Here is a 10099-nt window from a genome sequence, read left to right on the forward strand (position 1 = left end):
ATACTGGAGTGGGTTGCCATTTCCTTCTCCAGGGAATCTTCCCAACCCAGGGATCGAACCCAGGTCTCCCACACTGCAGGCAGATGCTTTAACTCTGAGCCACCAGGGAAGCCCGAGTAGTGTGCCATTGCCTTCTCCGCAGGGAGAGGCAGTGCTTGTCAAATATGATGCAGGAAAATCCTGTATACAAGTGTAGTTTCTAAGTGTCAGTATCACTTAGTATCTGTAAATACTGAATGTCAGTATTTAGAGCTCTTTTCTTTGAATGTATTCTGTTTCCCCAGATAGAACTCTCCAGTTTCCTGCTTGGGTGGGTGGTGCTGGGAGGGGTGTCTCCCTGAGTTGCCAGTGTTCGTAGAGGCCAGAGAGATGGGGCACCTAGACCTCACTCTTCTTTATGTGGACTTTCATTCACACCCTGTTTTTTGATGTGTGCTGCCGGGGACCAGCCCCGGCTGATCCAGGGTATTCGAAGCGGGGACGGCGTCGGCGAGGATCAGGAAACAACTGCTTAATTAAACGTTAATTAAGGATATAAAGAGTAATAAAATGAGGATAGCTCAGTGAAGAAATTCAGTGGAGAAAAGAGGCTGAATAATTCAGCCAGAAGGTAAGAGAAAGAATGACATGGTGAGACCAAGTTTCGGTGAACAAGGCCCGCACTTTATTTTCCAAAGTAGTTTTTATACCTTAAGTTATGCATAGAGGATAATGGGGGAAGGGGTAGAGTCATGCAGTAAGCCAGGCTTTCGTCCTGCAAACTTATCATATGCAAAAGTTTAGGTGATTTGCATCATCTTCTGGCCCGGAGGCCTTTTTCTCTAAAGGTGATTATTCTCAAGTCAGGCGCCAGCCTCCAAAAAGCATTAGATAAAGTTGCATTCCTACAGAGCAAAGGTGTGGTGGGCTATAACAAGAAAAAGAATTAACTCAAGGATCCCAGGTTACAAACATTAAAGCTACTACTTACACCAACTATATTAATCAATACACTGCCAGGGACACAGCAGGTAAGGGATATGGAGACTTAGCAGCAAACATTGGCCCAACAAGTGAAAAACCCTTCACCAATACAATTTCTAATCAATCTTTTAACCGCTCAAAGGAATCTGTATTTAGACAGTTTAGAACATCTCATGCCTCTCACAGTTTGGAGGCTCTGAGCAATCACATGTGGCCGGAAAAACCTATTCAGGCAGGCTAGAGGACTTCCAAGGGAGTTTGTAGGTTGAAACACTGTCACACCCGGGAATTATTAACTGGAGCTGTAAGCTAACTCTTTTTTCAGAGAGGTAGTGGGGGACAGCCCCCCATAAAGTCAGAGGTGTAGGTGAAAGCACAAAGCAGAAAGTAGGCAGATTCTGGTTTTGGGGGTAGATGGCTCGAGAATTTCCAGGGAGACTCCTGAGGCTTGATCCCGCCTTTGCGTATGTCAAGCCTCCTTCCTCATGACCTTTGCCACGGGCGGAGCTCGCTCCCCACATCTCCCCCTTTTTTATTTCTTAAAACAGCCAGAGGCAGCTCAGTCGCGAGCTTTTGAATGTTCTGCCGAAGAATCCTGACAATACAAGGAAGAATGATTATGAGAAGCAAAATTAGAACTAAAGATATTAGACAGAATGTTTTTTCCAGTAAAGTTAGAGAAGGTGTGAAATAAGTCATTAGCTGCTCCAGCGGTGGTAAAATCCAGTCGACAGTGTTCCAGGGTCTGTATTTGATTATGAAATTTCCCTAAGTCCAGGCCAATGTCAGAGCTGTTGCAAACACCTGAGATATGTTTTTTGATTTTTTCCCATTCATAATCTGTCTCGTTTACCTTTAAAGATGTCACGCATATCCACCGGTAATCAGCGTGGCAAGACAGAGCCATTTTCACTTTTAAAGCCTGTAACTCAGTCCCAATATGCATTATTGCCTCTTTTAAGGCGTCTACTCTCATCTCTAATTTCCTATCTATAGCTTCCTGTGTTGCTAGAGTTAAAGAAACATTTTTAGACATGGTATCAACATATTGGGCAGTATGCACTTGTTGAGTCAATGATATTGCTGCCGCAGTAACAGAAGTAATTGCTGCTATTAAAGCTGATATTCCTAAAATAAGTAAAGCCCACAAATCGTCGCGATCACATTAAATCTTGTAGTTGTTGTAACACAGCAAGACTATAGTTATATCAATAAGTGGTTACATCGTAAGATATGGTGGACATTGTAACACTACCAAAGAGCAAACATTATATTGAGGGTTTAAACAAGATGAGAGCATGCATTGTTCACAAGTCACTACATTGGGTCCACCAGTGAAAGTCACATGTACATTAAGTTTTCCAGAATCATTGGTAAAGAGAAAAACATAAGGAGAGGGTAGACAAGCCAAAGCAGAATAAGTAGAATTATTTTCTGGTTGGAGTTCGCACTGCAGCAGCCCCGTCAGTCTTGCCGGGATCTCGATGTTTATCTTGCCTCCCCTTCCGGCGGGCTCCTCTTTTGTGATCGAAGCAATGGGGGAACTGGATGTCTGGGGGTCTGCAACATGGCGAATCAACCTGTCTTGGATCTAAATTGGAGAATCTGCATCCTGTGGAAAAATACAAGCACATCCTCGACCGCTAGTTAATAAGGGGTCAGGACCCTTCCATTGTCCTGAGAGAAGGTCCTTCCATTTGACTAACGGTTTTGCATTTAATTGCTCCAGGCACCAATGACGAAGCATTGCAGTAGTTCCAGCCAGATCAGTATTTAGAATATTTATTACGAAAAGAGCAAATATTTATTATGAAAAGAGCATGTTGCAAGATTGGATGGGGACAGCTATACTTAAACTCCCCTTCTTTTAGTTTTTGAATTTGTATTTTTAATGTTTGATGTGCTCGTTCCACAATGGCCTGTCCCTGGGGATTATAAGAGATGCCTGTATTATGTTTCCTGAAAAGACTTAGAAGTATAAGCAGGAGCATTGTCAGTTTTCAAAGCTTTTGGTAGGCCCAAATATGAAAAACAAGTAAAGAGATGTTGTATTACATCTTTAACTGCTTCCCCTGTACGAGCAGTTGCAATAATAACATGAGAAAAGGTGTCTACAGTTAAAGAACAAAGGAGTTTTCCAAATGAAGAGACATGAGTTACATCCATTTGCAGAGTACGTTGGGTTTGAGACCGCGAGGATTAACTCCCATAGGTAGACTATTATAAACAGTGGGGCAATATAAGCAAGAAGGCACAATCTCTCGAGCAGTCTCTCTGGGAATTTGGAATTGATATCTTAAAGCAGTAGCGTATTGATGAAGTGAGTGAGAGGCTCTGGCCTCCTCAATCACAGTAGCCACTGTATTTCTGGTTAACAAGTTAGCCAAATCATTAAAGGCATTTTAAGGGCCGGGCAATCTGGAATGAGCCCAAATGTGTCCAGTGAAAAATATTTTATTTCTTTTCCAAATTTGTTGCTGTAATTTAGTTAACAAATGAAATATGGTAGTTTTATTTTCAGGCAAAACCGCAGTTTCAATGTGTGGAAACAACCTGACAATATACTGAGAATCAGAATAAAGGTTAAATTCCTCATCTGCAAACATAGGAAAAGCCTCTATGACTGCTGTTATTTCAGCTCTTTGAGCTGAAGTTTCTTGTGTTTGTAAAACCTTTTGGTGATCTTTAGTAACTATGGAGGCTTTACCGTTTGCTGACCCATCAGTAAAGGCTATCTGAGCATTTGCAATAGGAGATTGTTTACATCTGACAGGAAAAATAACTGGATGTCTGGATATAAAATTCAGCAAAACATGTGAGGGTAAATGATGCAAAATTTTGATCAAAATGGTTTCCTATAGCAATCTGCCAATTTTTATCAAACATTAGAAGAGCAACAAGTTGTTTCTTATTATATGGAATTACAATTTCTGATGGCTCTTTACCAAATAATTCAATGTTCCGCTTTTTTCCTTTAATATCAAAGTAGCTATCAATCCTGGATAAGAAGCCACTACCTTTTTAGTTTGAGCGGGAAGATGGACCCACTCTAGGGGGCCGTTTTGCTATAAAACCACAATTTTTTGTCTGGCCACCCCAGTTACACCTATGGGGGGTGGTTTATGGCAAAGGAATTGTCAAGCAGTTGTCAATTTAATTTCTTAAATTTTTAAAATTTACATTTTAACAACATAAATTTAGAGATATGTTAATTTAGGTCTAATGTTTAGTTTAGGTCTCCGTATAAATTTAAATAATAAATGTATAACCTCCTTATCTCATTTTAGTATACAGATATACCTAAATGCAAAATGTATTTATATATGGCAACAAGTATAAACTTATTGACATACAATATATATAAATCAATATACTTGAATTAATCTTATAATTAATATATTAATTCATATATATTACAGCAATACAACACGCACACAGCCAATACCAACCAACACAAACCAATGTACTGTAATAATACATGTCACACATATATAATTATACAGTATACAGGACATATATCATCACAGCACATCAATCTATACCAATTAATATCAGCCACACACATTATATTACTGCAATATACATTTAATTATACAGTATATATATAATATGCATATATAGTATACATACTAATTTATATACAAATTAATTAAGTATACATCTATAAATAGAATTAGGTATACCTTTATTATATTTTATTTATACCCATATCTAATTAGGCAAACTGTAATTAGGCAAATATATTTATATTATGTATTTATAACAATATATAAAGTATTGTTAATTGTACCTCCTGTTGATAACTAAGAAATTGAGAAAACCCTTCTCTGAGTATCTCCTATTTGAGACAGCACGTCCCTCCCCCATAGGGTAAAGGGGAGCGTAGGAACTACATACAGTTGGAAAGTTCCACAGGTATCCTCAAACTGCCAATCTAACATTTTTGAACTTTTAACGACTGTCGGGGCTTGAGGGCAAATGAAACAAAATTTGACCCCTGAAATCTATCAGGGCAACTTGCCAATCACTATATTGTAAAAGACTTGTAGTTGATCCTTATTGAATGGAATTACTATATTTGCTACTTCTTTTCTAAAAAGTTCCACACTTCTTTTTTCCTCCTTTTATAATTAATTGTGCCACCAAGCTGGGATAAGATAAAACTATTTTTCTTGGGATCACTGGTAGATGGAACCAATGGGCCTTTTTGTCACAAGCACCCTGTAAGTGTATGTTTTGTTGGAAGAATAATTTAATCTCATCTTTTGGTAATATTAATCCTAATTAACTGATCATTTAAAGTCTCATACACTTCAACAAGAGCTAACTCTGTCTCATTAGTCAACTTTCTCTTAGAACTGGAATTAGGATCAATTTTTAAGCAATCAAATAAAGGCTTTAAATCTGCAGTAGTCAGTTTTAAATGAGGGCGTATCCAATTAATGTCCCCTAATAATTTTTGGAAATCATTTAAAGTTAGTAAACAATCTCTCCGCAGCTTCAAAGGGGCATTATCAGTTTTTAAAACTTTTGGCAGACCTAAATATGAGAAGCAAGTAAAGAGGTGTTGCACAACATGTTTATAAGCTTCTCCAGTTATCGTTTTGTAACCTAAATCTGGTCTATAGCTTTTTAGATGACAAGCAACCATCTAATATTTGCTTGAATACTTCCAGCAACGGGGAACTCACTACTCTTCAAGGTTTTAAACTCTCCCTCACCTTTTTCTCTACAGCATTCCCACCCCGCATACTAGTTTCTCTAATCTCAACTCATTTTCAGTAGTATGTGTTGGCCAGGAGCTGGGTCAGTCTTTCCCAGCAATGTTAAGAGACGTCTGTTCCTGTGTCTAATAGCCCTGACATTTTATTTTCTTGAATTAAAAGATCTTTTAAAGGCCTTGGAGCTGTAATTTCCTGCACCCAAAAAGCTAGATCACTAAATCTAAATACTCTGTGGCTCTTAGCTTGAAAAATCAAGTTTTTTCCTGCCTGATAAGGTAAAAGCAAAAACTGTGTTATTCTTTGACCTTTATTAATTTGCACAGTTTTGGTAAGCGGCGAGATCAAAACTATAATTTCTCCAATATAATCAGAATCTACCACACCATATACCACCGAAATTTCTTGAAAAGAAAGCGAGCTACACCCTAGCACAAGTCCTACAATGCCCTCAGGCAGGGGGCCAGCCACTCCCATTGGAATGGGAGCAACCACAAGTCAGGGGTTAAAATTGTTGCTAAATCCCCTTACCGGTCCGCTTTTTTCTTAGCCTGGGTGAGACCCCCCTGAGGGGGTTTTCTCCAAAGAGCGCGCTCTGCATATTGTGCACGAAGTCTGTTTTAAAATCTCCACTGTTCAAAAAACTTTTTATCTTCCTCAGGCTTAGGCAACACTTTGAGAGGCTTTGGGGGCAAAGTGGGGAACTCTTGGGCCCTGGAAGGCGCAAACGGAGGCGGCAGCAATGGCCTTAAATCAGAAAGTGGTGGTTAAGGGTTTTTTTTGTTTGTTTGTTTGTTTTTTAAGGTTTGCGCAGTGGGGGTGGTGGGGAGGGGGAGCTCGCCAGGGCACCTGGTCACAGCGTCTCTTACAGTCTCTCTCTTCCTCTCTTCCTGCTTTTCTCACTTTTTTCTCCCCCTTCATTTTTCGCTACCCTTCTCTTTCCTTCGTTTCTTTCCCTTTACCCTCTTTCTCTCTTTTTCTTCCCTCCTCCCTCTCTTTCTCTCTGTATCTCTTTTTCTAACTTCCTTTCTTCCTTTCTCAATCTTGCTGCATTCCCTGATTCCTTCCTTCTCTGTTCCTCTCTCCTTTTCACTCTTTAGCTCTTTCTCTATCTTTAGATCTTTCTCTATTTTCTTTCCTTTTTTCTTTTTCACTTTTTTTTTTTGTTTTGTTTTTCATTTTTTTTTTTTTTTTCTTTTTTTGCTTGGGTGAGGCCCCCCTGAGGGGGTTTTCTGCAAGGAGCAGGCTCTGTATATTGTGTGTTTTTTTTTTTTTTTTTTTTTAAAGCTCCTTTGTTTAAAAGAAGTCTTTTTTATCTTTTTCAGCTTTAGGCAATGCTCTGGGAGACTTTGGATGTAAACTGGGGAATTCTTAGGCCCTGGGAGGTGCAAGCGGAGGTGGAGTAGTCACCTTAAATCAGAAATTGTTGGATAAATTTTTAAAGGTTTGTGTAGAGGGGGAGGGGGCTCGTCAGGACGCCCGGCCGCAGCGTCCTGTAAGCCCTCTCCTTCCTCCGGAGGTAGAGCACAGTCTCCTCCTTTTCTTCGTCAATGGCAGAAAATATGATCTGCGCAGAAGGTGGAGACCCACTACCATCCACCGCTATAGCCTCTCCCATAGGTCATCCCACAGCCTCATGACGAGGGTCCAGAACATTTTTAATCATATTTATAGGATAAGTGTTTAGTTGTTTTTTACCTTCACCCAAGTATCTAAATTAACAGTAGCCTCTTTAACAGTTTCAAGATTACTTGTATAAAGAGTTGCCATTCTTAGTTTCAGTGTTACCCATGTCAGAAAATTAAGTATAATAGAAGATAAAGCTTTTAGCTTTTAAAAGATCAGGCTTTTCTTTGGCCTTTTAACTCTAGAAACCGGGTTTTCTCTCAAACCCCTTTGACACTTTCAATAAAAACCGGGTTTTCTCTCAAACCCCTTTAACACTTCCCACCACTACTCGCCCTGTCTGTCCTACAGGGGGGTCCGCGGCACCCTGGGTGGGGGCCTATCCGTCCCGTAAATTCAACACTTTCTCAACACTTTTTCAATTCAACACTTTCTCAACACTTTTTCTGAGGTACCTACCTTCGAATCAGCCTGTTCGGGCGCCACTTGCCGGGGACCAGCCCCGGCTGATCCAGGGTATTCGAAGCGGGGACGGCGTCGGCGAGGATCAGGAAACAACTGCTTAATTAAACGTTAATTAAGGATATAAAGAGTAATAAAATGAGGATAGCTCAGTGAAGAAATTCAGTGGAGAAAAGAGGCTGAATAATTCAGCCAGAAGGTAAGAGAAAGAATGACATGGTGAGACCAAGTTTCGGTGAACAAGGCCCGCACTTTATTTTCCAAAGTAGTTTTTATACCTTAAGTTATGCATAGAGGATAATGGGGGAAGGGGTAGAGTCATGCAGTAAGCCAGGCTTTCGTCCTGCAAACTTATCATATGCAAAAGTTTAGGTGATTTGCATCATCTTCTGGCCCGGAGGCCTTTTTCTCTAAAGGTGATTATTCTCAAGTCAGGCGCCAGCCTCCAAAAAGCATTAGATAAAGTTGCATTCCTACAGAGCAAAGGTGTGGTGGGCTATAACAAGAAAAAGAATTAACTCAAGGATCCCAGGTTACAAACATTAAAGCTACTACTTACACCAACTATATTAATCAATACACTGCCAGGGACACAGCAGGTAAGGGATATGGAGACTTAGCAGCAAACATTGGCCCAACAAGTGAAAAACCCTTCACCAATACAATTTCTAATCAATCTTTTAACCGCTCAAAGGAATCTGTATTTAGACAGTTTAGAACATCTCATGCCTCTCACAGTTTGGAGGCTCTGAGCAATCACATGTGGCCGGAAAAACCTATTCAGGCAGGCTAGAGGACTTCCAAGGGAGTTTGTAGGTTGAAACACTGTCACACCCGGGAATTATTAACTGGAGCTGTAAGCTAACTCTTTTTTCAGAGAGGTAGTGGGGGACAGCCCCCCATAAAGTCAGAGGTGTAGGTGAAAGCACAAAGCAGAAAGTAGGCAGATTCTGGTTTTGGGGGTAGATGGCTCGAGAATTTCCAGGGAGACTCCTGAGGCTTGATCCCGCCTTTGCGTATGTCAAGCCTCCTTCCTCATGACCTTTGCCACGGGCGGAGCTCGCTCCCCACAGTGTGCCTTTCCCTACAACCCACTTTGATCCTGGAGCAGGGCTGTCTCCAGATTTTTTTTCTTTGTGAAATAAGCCTCTAGTTTCCTGCCAAGGTGGGAGAAGGAACTTGAGAATTTAACCACTTTCTTAACAGACTTTAAATGAATCCTCCTGTTTTCAGCTCGGGTCCTTTGGCCCCTTGTTTTAGTGCCTTTGATTTCTGAGTCTTTCCAGGGATCCGAGGGCTGACCTGGCTGGCTTCTTATTTCCCTTCTGCAGGCCCTTGCTGCTCTACTTTCTCAGCTCTGATCATTTCATTTGATGCTTTCTCGCCTGCAAATATTGGCTGATGTCTCTTTTTCACTGTGGATTCTTTCCCTTCTTTCCTTTTGGAGATCACGTTACACACATTTTAAGTAGGATATTAGGAAGGAACAGAGATAAACACATGTGCTCAATCTACCACATTTAACCATCTTAATGAGAGCTAATAGAAGAAGTGAAAGTAGCTCAATCACGTCTGACTCTCTGTGACCCCATGGACAGAGTCCATGGAATTCTCCAGGACAGAATACTGGAGTGGATAGCCATTCCCTTCTCCAGGAGATCTTCCCAACCCAGGGACTGAATCTAGGTCTCCCTCAGGGTCCTCTCTCTCTTCTCCCAGAGTCTTTACCAGCTGAGGCACTTGAGAGCTTATAGAGTACACTTTAATTTTCCTTGCTGTCTTTGCTACACAGAAGGATATAAATTGCAGTGTGTGAGACAGTCTTTGGAGAAAATGTGTATGGTCATTTGTACCCGTACTAAGTGTTCCTTGACCACTATTCTTAAAAAAATTTGTATTTGTCTTTTGTAAGTATTGCTTTCATTAATTAAATCAACATTATTGTGCATATTCTATGTGCTTGATGCTAGGTATAAGGAATGAGCCAGATAACATCCTGCTCTCTTGAAGTTTTCTGTTTTCTTCTTTGGGCTTTCACATATTATGTTACCAAATCAGGTTCAGATGCTCACTGCTCAAAAATCAATACTCACAAATGCTGGTAGAAAGGAAAATTTCTTTTAATCAGAATGCCGGCAACCTGGGGAGACGGTGGACTCAGAGTCCTCCCACAACCATCTCCGAAGATTGTGCTCAGCCATAAAAGATTTTAAAGGGAAAAAGGAAAGTAATCTCAGTTAATCATGGAGACAGGAGGTCAGAGTCCTCACCATCCCCCATGGTGTGCAGCCTTGTCGACTTCTCGTGAGGTTTTTTTGTGTGTGTGT

At 40.6% G+C, this 10099-nt stretch overlaps 1 long non-coding RNA gene across 1 annotated transcript; it reads right to left on the reverse strand.

The window, feature by feature from the left end:
• Nucleotides 1-641: 641 nt before the first annotated feature.
• LOC139185787 (uncharacterized) lies at nucleotides 642-8840 on the reverse strand. Its single transcript, XR_011569293.1, has 2 exons — nucleotides 7770-8840; nucleotides 642-2575 (listed from the first exon to the last, which is right to left on the reverse strand). It is a non-coding gene; the product is annotated as an uncharacterized lncRNA (long non-coding RNA).
• Nucleotides 8841-10099: the final 1259 nt, after the last annotated feature.

Source organism: Bos indicus, chromosome 11 (assembly GCF_029378745.1).
Source record: "Bos indicus isolate NIAB-ARS_2022 breed Sahiwal x Tharparkar chromosome 11, NIAB-ARS_B.indTharparkar_mat_pri_1.0, whole genome shotgun sequence".
In the NCBI taxonomy this organism is placed as follows: Eukaryota; Metazoa; Chordata; class Mammalia; order Artiodactyla; family Bovidae; genus Bos; species Bos indicus.